The sequence below is a fragment of the Prionailurus viverrinus genome, chromosome A1 (assembly GCF_022837055.1).
Source record: "Prionailurus viverrinus isolate Anna chromosome A1, UM_Priviv_1.0, whole genome shotgun sequence".
Classification (NCBI taxonomy): domain Eukaryota; kingdom Metazoa; phylum Chordata; class Mammalia; order Carnivora; family Felidae; genus Prionailurus; species Prionailurus viverrinus.
Window position 1 is genome coordinate 40,668,477 of NC_062561.1, and position 13,471 is coordinate 40,681,947.

Consider the following 13,471-nt stretch of genomic DNA (forward strand, 5'->3'; position numbering starts at 1 on the left):
TTTAATATGTTAAAAATTAAATCCATTCAGGTTTAAATAATGAATGCATTTACAGGTTATAGTTTACCTTCTAGGAATATCCTTCCATAATCTTTGCTTTTTCAGTTACAGGGATTAACTTCTGCTTTGCAGAAGATAATAATTAAATAATGGTATAAAATAAAGAGTGCTCTAAGGTCTGATTGAAAACATTTAAATCCATGCCTGTCCCCCTGCTCCACCCTCCCCCAGTCCCCATCCAACCAATATGTAGTGTCTTCTTTAAGATAAAGGGATTAAATGGTCCCAGATTCTTTCCTGCCATTCTAAAATTGAATATTGCACAATAAATATACTATTATTTTTACAAAAGTATAATATATAAAATATAGTATTTATTTTTAAGTACATGAAAGGTGATAACATTACATAATTTTTAAAGTTAGGTATTTTTAGGCCCAAAGTTCATGGTGGTGTCAATGTCTGCCGAGTTGAAATCCAACACTCTTTTGATTAGATCACACTACTCTGTGCATACTGAATTCTGCAAATGAAGATTCAGTTTGCAGATCTGAATGCATACAAGTAACCTTTTCTATCACAGCAGCATTTTACCTTCATATACATTTTACTGGGATCTCTATTTTCTTTTAAGAAAATAATGTAAAATGTTGATGACTTCTCTCAAAGTTATAAATTCTTGACTAATTTGTTCGGACAACATGGCACCACTGGATAGTGGGATATTGATCATTATCTAGCTTTTATTGAAATCTAGCTATAATCAAGATGCTTAATAGTGTGTTATTATATCTCTAAAGGAAACAGTTCTCTAAATTAGAACACGTTAATATAGTTACTAAGCCTTTAAATTCTCTTGATAATCAAAAATAATTTTGATTAAGTATCTACTTGTGCCTGTTTTCTTGTTCTTTTAATGAGGTAAAATCAAATTTCAAATGGTTTTTGCTAACAATATGTTTAATATATTTAATATATATAGTATACATCATATATACATATATATACTTTTTAAAGTACCACGTATCTTTGATAATACTTGTTACTCATTTAATTTTATAAATATTTTGCAACTCATATGTTTTTATACTTTGCACTGCATGTGATCACTGCACAAAATAATTTTCAAAAACAAAACACTTTTTCAAAGAGAAGGTAATGTAAAGGCTTTGTATCAATATGGATTAATATAAATATTTGAGACCTGCTTTATTAAGATAAATTTCTATGCAAATTCTTACAAGAGTAGACTCTCTTTGCAGCTGTAAAAATGAATACATAAAGAAATGACAAGACAGACAGCCTGTCACAGCAGCAGCTGCTACAGTCTATACAAGAGATGTGAAAGAGAATGAACAGCCTGTCTGTTTTCTTGCTGCTCTGTGTAGAATGCGCTGGTAAGGGGATCATGGCCTTAGGCTTGTCTGCACGTATGCCGCGTAATTGGAAAGTGAAATATGTGAATTTTCCTAAGTTAACAAAGAATTCCAAATGATAGCCTTATTGTTGAACATGCATATTTGCTCCTTAATTTATCTTTGAAGATTATTTGGTTTAATTGACTTTATCTATAAAAATCCCCCATTGATATAATTTGAATATTAATTGAATAAAATTTTATAAATGAGTCAATTCATAACAAACTCCTGCATATTTACTCTTTCCAGAGCTTCCTAGTTTCCTTACAACATTTAAAAGTATCAAGCATAAGTTGTGTTTTTAAAACACATCAAATTGTGTTGAAAGTCTTTAGTTACACATATTCATTGATTCAAACCAAAATGAATTAGGGGCACCTGGGTGGCTCAGTCGGTTAAATGTCTGACTTCAGCTCAGGTCATGATCTCACGGTTCATGAGTTTGAGCCCCACTTAGGGCTCTGTGCTGACAGCTCAGAGCCTGGAGCCTGCTTCAGATTCTGTGCCTTCCCTTGTCTCTGCCCCTTCCCCACTCATGCTCTGTCTCTCTCTGTCTCTCAAAAATGTTTTTTTAGAAAAGGAAGTCTGTAAACTTTTATAGGAATTAGAACTGGGGGATAGGAAAGGAGCCCTAAAATTAAGTTTTTTGTTTTTTTTTTTTGTTTTTTTTTTTTTTAATTTTTTTCTCAACGTTTATTTATTTTGGGGACAGAGAGAGACAGAGCATGAACAGGGGAGGGGCAGAGAGAGAGCGAGACACAGAATGGGAAACAGGCTCCAGGCTCCGAGCCATCAGCCCAGAGCCTGACGCGGGGCTCGAACTCCCGGACCGCGAGATCGTGACCTGGCTGAAGTCGGACGCTTAACCGACTGCGCCACCCAGGCGCCCCAAAATTAAGTTTTAAACATGATTTATAATAAGAGATTACTACTAGTGTCCACAGTGCAGATCATACAGGGAAATTTGTTAGTGCAAGGTGGGGGGAGAGGAGTGGTGGTCATTCAAGGTGGGGAAATTATGAGGCTCAGAAAACACTCATATTGGTTATTGTGGAGTCTAGCTAACTAGTAGTTGACTCTTAGCTTGTTCTCCATTTGAAGTAGTTTCTATCTCCCTTGATTAAGTCAAAGAAAGCATAGAAGCCAAGAGAGGACTTCCCTTACTTCAAGCTTGTGGGATTCTCACGTGAACCCTGACAGTGGAGGCCAACAGACAAGGTATTAGGTGCTGGCTACATAATTCACAGGGCTCAGTGCAAAATGAAGATGTTGGACCCCTTGTTCAAAAAGTAGGAAAAAATACTGTTAAAAGTACTACAATTTGAAGTGCTTTACTTTTTTTTTTTCTTTTTTTTTATGTCTCTCACAACTGGTTCGTTTGTTGTTTAATAATCTAATTAAACAGGGGTGTCTGGATGGCTCAGTTGGTTAAGTGTCCAGTTTCAGCTCAGGTTATGGTCTCATGGTTCCTGAGTTTGAGCCCCATGTGGGGCTCTGTGCTGATATAGCCTTAATCCTGCTTCAGATTCTGTGTGTCTGTCTCTCTCTCTGGTGTCCCCCTGCTTACATTCTGTCTCTCTCAAAAATAAGTAAAAATTAAAAAAAATTGAAAAAAATAATCTGAGGAAAAAATAAAATTTTTAATATTTCAGCATAAATTTTACCATTTATCTTTATGATGTATAATTCTGGTTTAAAATTCCAATGAAAGACTATGTAAATTATATATGAAATTACACAATTTGTTTTTTTGTATTGCATACATGGTTTTGTATTTTGTTCTTAACAGATGGCGGAAACTGTAAAACTATCTCAGTGGATTTTTTCTTTTTGACTTGTGCACATAATACCAACACTCTCTACATGTTGCTTACTGATGATAAGGACTGAAAGGAAAAGGAAATATGGGTTGCCTTATATTTCCTTTTCCTTCTGGGTCATAATTTTCTATGTAAGTGGTTGGATAATACAAGGAGTAATAAAATAAATAAATGATATGATAGGGTTTTTTGAGTGTTTATGTTTTATAGAACACGAATGACATTTTATTTCTGCATTTGAAGCAAGTGCAAAACTGAAAGTTGCATCCTCTTAAAGCTGTCATTGCCTGAATTTAATCAATAGTCAATTTTAACAAGCTTCCTTTGCACTTGCTTTGAGTCTCATTGAACCTAGATGCATCATGAGTGTTCTGTAATTCTATGTCCTTGGGACATTGTACGTGCTCTGTTTGAATAGGGCAGCCGAAAACAGCAACAGACACATAATGTGTGTATATTCTGTCTTGTCACACATGCTCCATTGTCTCATTGGACATGCAGCACAGAAGTGCAAAGATAAAATTATTAAGAATTCCAAGAAGACAGCAGAACATTAGACAAGCAGTATCTTTCAGAGCATAAATCCCTGTACCCCTGCACAGGTCTGATGCTCATGAAGCCAGCCCTGCAGGAGGTCTAATAAAAACTAAAGCATATTTGAATCTATATTCTTCAAATTTAACATGATTCCAATTGCCTAGACAAATGTTTGTACCAGTAAAATTTTATTTTTGAATTGTATTCTTTCTTATGTAGATATACAGAAGGTTAAAACAAATTATTTTAAGAAAGTTAACTTAGAGGGATGTTGTGTACTATATAAATTAATTTGGTGCATTTAACATGAAAGTTATTTCTGACAACTTTTGTTGGGGGATGTCATGGAAACTAATGTGAGTGAAGTATTCTCTTGGTTATTTATACTCAAGTATCTTTATGGCAAATCCATATTTGTTCTACATTTCCTGACCAAGGAAATACTCTGTGACTTGATGGACGCTTCTTGGGTTTCTGTTACTGCTTTAGTCTTTTAATCTTCTTTGTTCTCTGCCCCCATTACATGATTTTGAAAAAGTAGGAATCCATAGGTCTATGCAAGATATTTCCAATTGTGTTGGATGCATGAAGCAGGTTTGAATTATAGGAGTTTCTTGGAATAAAGATGCTAATTGCTTTCCCACATGTTAATCTTCTAAAGCTATTTGCTTAAGGAAAGAATCTCTTTTTCAATATATGCAAGCCTTCTGTAAAACCTCTGTAAAAGCACAAAACCTGTCTGCATTTGTAAAGCATTTTTACAAAAAGTATAACTAATTAGTAAATATAGATACAAGTCCTCTCAGATACTTAATATGAAATGTAAAGTTATTATGAGGCAAGAATTTGCCATAAATATATAATAATAATCTTCAGTTCTTTTGTTGCTGTTGTTATAATTGTCTACAAATTTATGTACTTGCCTCATTTTTATTATTAACTGCATTTTATGTAAGTTTAAAGACTATTTCCTCCTGTTCTTCCTTGACCTGTGCTTTTGGAGCAAAATTCTATTTTTAGATTCACCTTGGAGGGGGGAGAAAAAAAAGAACATCTTTCCTTAATGTAAGTTCACATTCATCAATTTAGATGGGAATTTCATTGGAAATCAATAAACAGAGAACACAAAAAATTTCAAAGCTTGTCAACTAAATGGTTTGTGAAGCTAGGGAGTTTAGAAAAATCACCCAATTTATGATCACTGGATTAAGGGAATGAACTGTAGTATGATCAATTCCAAATATATCTTACATGTGATACTTGTCTAACCATTTGTTCTGCTTTTCCATTCTATTATCCTCTGCACATGATCTTTTCATTTTCTATCAAATAATAGATAATAGTATCAGGGGTTTTAGAAACAAATTTCATATCAGTTCCTCTGGTAAAATAACACAATGGTAAATTTGAAAAATACATCACATTCATTTCATCATCCAGTCATCAGTATTTGAAGAAGAATTCATTCAAGAGTATACTACACAGAGACAAAGGAACTAATAGTGATAGGTCAGGAACATTTGTCTTTTGTCATAAAAACAGTAACAAAATTATCTTTAAATCTAAACTGGAAAGAATTACGATGGTTTTAATTTTATTTGTCCATAGTACATATTCAATAAAAATTGGAATTGATGAATAAATCAGTCCGTAGAATTTTTTGTTTTATTTGAGAAGCAAAGACATATGAATCACTGATTTATGAAATGTGAAAGTATCATCCAAAGTAATTTAGAGTGGTTCTTTCAAAAACATAGATTCATTTAAACACTTTAGGTAAATATTTTGCTTGTGAATTATAAACTTGGATTTGGATTATACTCTTAAAAAATTTTTTTATACAAGGGGGGGCACTTAAGGGATAAACAAGGATATACACACACATACACACACATATGAAATCACATATCAAGTTTATTGTAGGGAAAAAGGAAAATATAAAAATCAGATATATTTACCCACTTAGCCCATAGACTTATTGGTAGTATAGTCATATATAAATTCCAAGATTTCTTCATGATGCTAATAAGCACATTGAATGTGTGTTTTCTCTTAGTCTTTACGTCATTTATTCTCTTAACACATGCCCTAACGCCACATAGTTTCACTTACTTTTATTATTTCTCCGAATCTTATGGATGCCAATTTACTCTACTGGAGGAAAACAGATGACTCTGAAGTATCATAAGCATTAAGTCAAAGTATTTTTCCTCAAAGGTATTGTGCTAAATTACATTTAGCCTGTGTTTAATGCACTGAATGTGTATTTATTGAATAATCATCACCATTAAGCATATGATAAAGTTTAAAGTAGAGTAAGGAAATCATTTCCATTTGTCACCAGCTTTCCCCAAAAAATATATACATGGACCCACAAACATGTATTCACCCCAGTCGCATTGATTAGGGTTAGCAGCCATTCTTTTTAACTTTTATCTCTTAGTGGACACCATAATTCAGTATTATCAACTGACTTAAATCTGAAAGAAAATGAATGTATTGCTACATAATTTGAGGATCCTTAATCCATTTAGTTTATTTGTGTATAGCCTACTTTATCCAAGAAAAGATGTAAGATTAACACATCATTGCCTTTCAATACAATGACCTAAAATTTGAGATATATAAATACCAATAATACATTTAGTGTTCTGAAAATATATTTTTTTAATCTTGACTTAGTCTGTGCTGTCTTTTTAAATTTTTTTATGGGAATATGTGCTGTTTAAATTAACTTACATAAGTTTCCCATTATATAACTTTTTATTATGTATAGTTACTACATTTTTAATTTAATTCCCATTTATATATTAACAAGTATTTTTCTTGAGAGAGAGAGAGAGAGAGTGTGTGTGTGTGTGTGTGTGTGTGTGTGTGTGTGTGCACGCACGTGCAGGGAAGAGGCAGAGGGACAGGGAAAGAGAATCTCAAGCAAGCTCCATGCTCAACACTGAGTCCCATGCAGGTCTTGATCTCACAACTGAGAAATCATGACCTGAGCCAAGATTAAGAGTTAGACTCTTAACTGATTGGGCCACCCTAGGTGCTCCTGAATAACTCTTTTTCATAGTATTATTTGACTTGTTGACTTTATGTCATACTTAGCCCAACTCAGTATCACTGTGAAAATATCCAGGAATAGATGATGCGGAACCATATACAGAAAATCTTCCATAAAATACAACTGTTAGAATAACAATTCACAAATGAAACTAATTAGAACAGGAAAATTTTCAAAAGTTAGTAGGACATGACAACAGTGTAATGACAACAGCCAAATGTAAAGAGAGACACTATCTCTTTCAGACAGAAGCTGTGGGGGGAAAAATTGGTTGGGGAATGTTCATTGGGCAGAAAAGAGGAGGGGGATAAAGGCAACACACTTTTTAACTGTGCCCTGTCGGTCTGTCAAGTCCCATGGCCTCTATTTTATGTTCTGTGTCTCATTTTCTAACAACTTGAAGCTCAAAAGAGGGAAAGTCAAGGAGTTTAAATTTAGGAAGAAAGATAGCAGAGCTTTTAGGTTTCACTTTGGCTTTTTCACCTCCAATTTGCAATGCTCCAGTGAGGGGAAAGGAGAAGAATTGTACATTTCGCTGGGAGGTTGGAAGCCTGGTCTTAACAGGCTTAACAGTATAGGAGGGTTAGAATGTTAAACGTATCAAAATTGTCTTATTAAACATAATTTTATATCAGGCTATTTTGTGTATTGTAACCATGCAACTTCACTGAGTAGAAGTAGACATAAATAGACGGATATGCCACTACATGTACTGTGTTGTGAATGGAAGTAGGAAAAACCTTCTGGGAACCAAAATACTTGAATAAAATTGATGGATGTCACATTCAATATTTAATTGTTTATTAAATAACACATTTGGAGTATTCGTCATGAATGTGTTATAGCCTATAAACTTTAACATGAAGTAACTGATATTTCTTAATGCTTAGAATGGGTATAAATGTATTTTTAAAAGGGCAATTAATAGTTATATCTACATTAAAATAAATTATGTCCGTTTTAATGAATGTGTTGGCTATTGTTGAGGACATAGCACATTTTACACAAGGAAAATCAAAAGTATGTATAGCAGCACAATCTGAAATTTACAATTTTACAGCTTAATTATGAGCAGATTGACACCACTTGAGAAAGGGAGAAGAGGTGAAGGTGACCTAATAGCAAAACTAGGCACAATTTTATAGTAAAAACCTTAACTACCCAAGGAACATTAATAATGCAATGCCAATAAATACTGCAATAAATATTTGACTTATTAATTTGAATTCATTACAAATGTTATTTAAGGAACTAAGTTTACACGCTCAGAGAAAAAAAAAACTGAAAAAGAATTTGGCACAGAGCAGGAGTTTGTATTCTGCTTTGATAGCTGATTGAGTGTGTAGCTTAGTTTTGATATTACTTGGGGCACAGTATAGTGTGTCAGAAACTTTCTCATATTAAATTGTCAATATCAATTCAGAAATTCATTATTTAATCAATTTTTTCACAGAAGGAACAAAGCACATAATCAAAAATGTGTATGCCCTTGATTTGTTTTCAGACAAGCAATAATCCCAACCACTCCTGCAAAATTCTGTTTGCTGATTTTCTATGACAATTTACATTTAAAATTGTAAACATTTAAATAATATGCAATTAAGTGGTGGGGGATTTGTTTAAATAACTGTATAATAGTGGATTTTAAAGGTGAATGCATTATTGTTTTATATCCCTTCATGTTTTATTCCTTCTCTCTGAAACAATCCATGACACTACTTGAATTTTTTAAATGTTTATTTAGTTTTTTGGGGGGGGGGAGAGAGGGAGAGAGACAGAGACAGAGACAGAGACAGACAGAGTGTGAGCAATGTGAGGGGCAGAGAAAGAGGGACATACAGAATCTGAAGCAGGCTCCAGGCTCTGAGCTGTCAGCACAGAGCCCGACGCAGGTCTTGAACTCACAAACCGTGAGATCATGACGTGAGCCGCAGTCAGACACTTTTTTAAAAAAATTTTTTACTGTTTATTTATTTTTGAGAGAGAGAGAGAGAGAGACAGAGAGAGAGAGACAGAGACAGAGTGTGAGCAGGAGAGGGTCAGAGAGAGGGGGGGAGATACAGAATCCAAAGCAGTCTCCAGTCTCTGAGCTATCAGCACAGAGCCCAACGTGGGGTTCAAACTCATGAATGGTGAGATCAGACCTGGACCAAAGTCAGACGCTTAACCAACTGAACCACCCAGGTGCCCCGAGCCCAAGTCAGACACTTAACTGAGTGAGCCACCCAGGTACCCCTCTATGCCACTACTTGAATACTAGGTCCTTTTTCTCTTTAGGACTTATCTATAATATTGCTTTCTCCAAGGAACCCTCATGAGCCATTTAGTTTAAAACAATCCAATCCCATTTGTTTAACATGGTTTTACCAAGGCAGTTTGGTAAATCGTATTCTTAGTGCCTAGCATATGATCAAAACTCAATAAATATTAATTATTGAAGAAGGAATGATAGCCTGCAAGCATTTTGTAAGTCAGGCAGAAGGGAATTTTCTTGTATAGGAGGGATAAACACGACAAAAAGTACTGAGTATTGAGTTGAAAGGTGGCTTGACAGGACAGTCGAACAAGAAATGTCCTTCCTTGAGATTACCAGATTCTCAGACCGGTTGTTCCATATTCAGATACTGGCACAGGCTGATGACAGTTCCAAACCCTGGGCATTGGAAGACAAGACTATAGTTGGTCAAATCAAATGGCAGGTTGTTTGTTGGTACAAAAAGCTAATACTTTATAAAGACACAGAATGGAGTTTGGAAGTCAATATCTGGCCTTATTATAGGAAAATGATGGAGGTATTTGTAAGTCATACTTAAGTCATATTGAAAAGGGTGATTCCTTGCAGTATGCCATTTCTTGGAATGCAAGAGGGTGGGAGGATTTCTTAACCTTTGCTGCTTTCTAAGAGCACAGGGCTCATGTGAGGTATAACACTGCCAAAAGGAATAATTGAATACATGTTTGTTATAGTATATTTAATGTGATGTATATGACTGTATATGAATCTACATATCTAACTATAGATTTATGCTTTAATTTTGATACTGTCATGGCTATTTTTATGTATCTACATAAGTAAGAGCTGATCAGTGATTCTTAATGTGTCTAATTGTATAAGACTAACCGGTGTATTATTGGGTATCATCCTTGGCTTGTGACCACTATATGCCTTAATGTTTATGACAGTTAAAAAGAACCCTACCCATACTTTCAAATGCTGCTTAGCAGAGCAGTCCCTATTCCAGTTGAGAGTCATTGGGATGCAGATGTCATTGTGTTATAGATTGCAAATACTAATGCTACATTTCAATAATATTCTTTATTTTCACATGCATATTTGTTGTTAAGCTGAATTTGTTAAATATGTAAATAACAGAAAATACTTGTTCGATCCCATATGATCCATTCCACCATAAGCAATTCATCTAAGCCAATAATGGGGCAAAAATTCTGTTGAAAGCTATTGGCATTCTCGGCAAATTTGACCACAGGAAAGTTTTCTGAGAAGTTTTTGCAAATGGATTCCCAGCTTAGCAAAAAAGACAAATAAACAGATGATAACTTAGCTATACCTGGACATTTTCAAAAGTGAATATAAAGTGTGACCAAACTAGTTCATGGGAGAAGTCATACTCTAAGGAATTCTAAAGATGAGTGTGAGAACTCTGATAAATCATGCTATAGTTAGCCTTTCTTCTCAACACCTTTTCATATAAGTAAACAACTTTGTTTATTGTTTTTTTAATATGAAATTTTTTGTCAAATTGGTTTCCATACAACACCCAGTGCTCATCCCAACAGGTGCCCTCCTCAATGCCCATCACCCACTTTCCCCTCCCTCTTACCTCCCATCAACCCTCAGTTTGTTCTCAGTTTTTAAGAGTCTCTTATGTTTTGGTTCCCTTCCTCTCTAACCTCTTCTTTTGATTTCTTCCCCTCCCCCATGGTCTTCTGTTAAGTTTCTCAGAATCCACATTAGCATAAAAACATGCGGTATCTGTCTTTGTCTGTATGACTTATTTCACTTAGCATAACACTCTCCAGTTCCATCCACGTTGCTACAAAAGGCCATATTTCATTCTTTCTTATTGCCAAGTAGTATTCCATTGTGTATATAAACCACAATTTCTTTGTCCACTCATCAGTTGATGGACATTTAGGCTCTTTCCATACTTTGGCTATTGTTGAAAGTGCTGCTATAAACATTGGGGTACAAGTGCCCCTATGCATCAGCACTCCTGTATCCCTTGGGTAAATTCCTAGCAGTGCTATTGCTGGGTCATAGGGTAGATATAGTTTTAATTTTTTGAGGAACCTCCACACTGATTTCCAGAGCAGCTGCACCAGTTTGCATTCCCACCAACAGTGCAAGAGGGTTCCCGTTTCTCCACATCCTCTCCAGCATCAATAGTCTACTGATTTGTTCATTTTAGCCACTCTGACGGGTGTGAGGTGGTATCTCATTGTGGTTTTGATTTGTATTTCCCTGATGAGGAGTGACGTTGAGCATCTTTTCATGTGCCTGTTGACCCTCTGGATGTCTTCTTTAGAGAAGTGTCTATTCATGTCTTCTGCCCATTTCTTCACTGGATTATTTGTTTTTTGGGTGTGGAGCTGGGTGAGATCTATAGATTTTGGATACTAGCCCTTTGTCTGATATGTCATTTGCAAATATCTTTTCCCGTTACGTCAGTTGACTTTTAGTTTTGTTGATTGTTTCCTTTGCAGTGCAGAAGCTTTTTATCTGGATGAGGTCCCAATAGTTCATTTTTGCTTTTAATTCCCTTGCCTTTGGAGATGTGTCAAGTAAGAAATTGCTGCAGCTGAGGTCAGAGAGGTTTTTTTTCCTGCTTTCTCCTGTAGGGTTTTGATGGTTTCCTGTCTCACATTCAGGTCTTTTATCCATTTTGAGTTTATTTTTGTGAATGCTGTAAGAAAGTGGTCCAGTTTCATTCTTCTGCATGTTGCTTTCCAGTTCTCCCAGCACCATTTGTTAAAGAGACTGTCTTTTCCATTGGATATGCTTTCCTGCTTTGTCAACTTTGTTTATTATTTAAGCAAGTCTGAGTTGGTGATTTTGTTACTAGAAGTCAAAAAGCATCTTATGTGATATACTATATTAATACTAAAATCTAATAAAATATAAAGAAGTGATCTTTTCGACTATTTCTAAAAACTTTTAAACATGTTATAAGCTCTCTTTCCCAAATTAAAGATTAAGTGTCTCTTAAGAATAATGGTACAGATTTATAAATTAAAAAAAAAAAATGTTGTGTTACTAAAAACATCCCTGATGAGAAAATTAAAGATGTGTCTACTTATTGATAAGAGTTGGTGAAAAGTATTTTTTTAGCCATGTTTGTTAAGTCAATACTGGGTGCACATTTAATGAACACGGAACTATTATAATGGAAAATATTACATATAAACTATTAGTCATTCCTTTGTGTTATACCTAAGTATGCTCTTATTGTATGCATATGTGGAAAAAGTAACAATAGTGAATTTTTGTTAAGTATTTCCCCAAATAAACTTGCATACCAAGAAATATTAAGAGCGCAGAACAAGTAACAGGCTACATTTGATGAGAGAGAGGAGGGAGGGTAAATTAAGAATTATCAGGTGCTGTAATTACTGCTTGGCTGACAGTAACTGTACCTTGTTAAACTGCCCGATAGAAAAACGAAACCTGAGTATCTGAAAAAGCTGATAAGTACTAGAGAATTAGTTACATGGGATAAGAGATACTAAGATGGAAACATCAAATTATTCAATCAAGAAAATGTCCTGAAAACCTAACATGTTCCAGGTAGTGTTATGTATCCTGGGGATATAATAATTAAAAAAAAGTTGAATGTTACTTATTCTTTTATGGAATATACATTCTGTGAGGATAAAAGTCAATAAACAACATGTTTTCATAGCAGTTATTTCTACACGCACGTAGAGAAATAATGGCAGGATAGGGATGATTGTAAATAGAATGGTTAGGAAGAAAATATTCTCTGAAGGATGATGGTTTTGTTGGGTTCTGAAAAGCAAGCCTAGACTAGTTAGGGAAATTTCTTCTGGAAGCAGTTGCTGGCTGAAGGAGTCACAATTACAAAGACCCTCAGGCTTAGACCGAGTTTTCCATGGAAGCCAAAAGCAACAAGGCCAACATGCCTCAGGTACTTTAAGCAGGTAAGTTTGTGGATCTAGATGGGATTGGAGATAAATATGGGAGTGTGATTGGAAAGAACTTTATAATAAGGAGTTTGGGTAATATTTAAATTGCAAAGGAAAAGCTACTGGAGAGTTATTAATGGTAAAGTGACATATTTTTCAAAGACTAAGATTGGTGCTTAACTGGGAATCATCAGAAAGAGGTAATATAAAAAACTAAAGTAACCAGTTAAAAGATTATTGCTAAACAATTGCTAAAATCATTTGAACTATAGAACAGAAAGTAAACAAATTCAGGATATCTTTTGGAAAAGATATCAAAGCATTTTTCAAGGAGCTGGACTTGGAGGAAGGGAAGGGAAGAGAAGAAACAAAAATGACTTTTTTTTTCATTGAATAACTGGATGTATGCAGTTGCCATTTACTAAATGGAAACAAAAAACACCCACAAAAATCTAGCATACTAGAAGTAT